The sequence below is a fragment of the Lissotriton helveticus genome, chromosome 4_1 (assembly GCF_964261635.1).
Source record: "Lissotriton helveticus chromosome 4_1, aLisHel1.1, whole genome shotgun sequence".
Classification (NCBI taxonomy): Eukaryota; Metazoa; Chordata; class Amphibia; order Caudata; family Salamandridae; genus Lissotriton; species Lissotriton helveticus.
Window position 1 is genome coordinate 877157499 of NC_136063.1, and position 1578 is coordinate 877159076.

At 38.7% G+C, this 1578-nt stretch overlaps 1 pseudogene; it reads left to right on the top strand.

Annotated features, from left to right (window-relative positions):
* Nucleotides 1-556: 556 nt before the first annotated feature.
* LOC144828082 (UPF0538 protein C2orf76 homolog pseudogene) lies at nt 557-1017 on the top strand (annotated as a pseudogene).
* Nucleotides 1018-1578: the final 561 nt, after the last annotated feature.

Here is a 1578-nt window from a genome sequence, read left to right on the forward strand (position 1 = left end):
TCTCATGGTTCCGTCGCAGGAAATTATAATAAAAAGAAGCTTGGGTGACCTTTAACATTAAATTCCCCCACAGTAGGCCATAACCCAGGTGATTGGTGCATCATGATTTGTTTGAGGAAGGGGCATGTTGAGTCTTCTCCTCAAAGTGCATATGCCCCTGGGGGTGTACATTTGCTCGTGCAGGCATGGGCGGTTTTAGTGCTGGTGACCACCAATGCTCCTCATCCAGCCATAATAATCCCTCTCTCACATGCATTTCATTTGATTGATAGCACTACTCCTGCCATTGTAGGGTGTCAGAGCACATTACATCACATACACACTCTACAGAGCCCATGAATCATACTTTTGTAAATCAGTTATAGGAAATGTTGGAAAAAACAATGAGGATTACAAGGGGTTGGAATCATATGTCACTGATTCCAGTAGGCATTATATTTTAAGAGTGTTTGGTGTGGAGAAGCAGAAACTCAGGATTCAAAACCTACCACAGTGATTGGGGTTTGCTTTACTTATAAGAAATAATTTCTACCCATATGAACCCTTTTTAGCGGCAATGCATGCCACCCGGAAATACTCAAATTACGGAGAAACGCCGGTTATCATCAATTGCTTGTTCTCATGTCGTCATGTTACTGTTCGTCTGGTACGCTCCTTTGATCACCGCAACTTCAAACCCGTAATATATCACAATGTGGACTTGAATCAAACCGTAAAAGAATTTATCACGCTTGTGAAGAATGATGTGCCTTTGAGACCAGGGCTTCCACCTCCATTTAAGAAATATACATATGATACCATGAAGATTATTCATCAGGCGCACGGCTCAGAGACGAATGAGCTTGTGGTGAGTTTGGAAGATGATGAGACACTCATACTGAAAGAAGAGAGCAGGTTGAAGGACTCCGGGGTAGCCAATAAAACAGAAGTTACGTTTTTTTAAGGAAGATTACACAGCGTACAAAGCAAATCCTGTGTTAGCCTGGTGATTGCCACTGTTGAAAACCGGTTACAAAATATTTGCACTAAATAATTACTCTACATTGTTTTGTTTTTTTAATTAAAAAAAAGGAACAGAAATCTATTTCTCGAAGTGAGAAAGTTGCATAGAAGTTTGTATTTTATCAACATTCAAAACAAAACAATTAGCACTTGCACTCCTTTCAGTCTGCCCTGTTCTGTATTTCCTCACTTCTCGTATTGCAACTATGTAAACACTACAATTATTTGTTTCATTATAAGCCATAATTCCTAATCTTTGATATTCATTAATGTATCTGAAAAGTGTGCAACGTTGTACATTGATTATCAGCTGATATTTCTTCGAAGCACAACAATCATTGGTCTTTTGAACGTGGCATTTCTTTAGCTATTGATCATGAAATGTGTCTTTCTTTGCAGAGCACCACATAATATATTATTCTCAGACTTGAAAAAACCCAGAAAAAACCCTTTTTAGCAACATTGGGATAGTGAAAGACTGGGTAAAATTAACATAAAGTTCTAGATTATACCATGCAGTTTGGATACAGCTCTTTGGTGCCATGCCATTGCTCACTGTGCTATATTAGGGTTGTT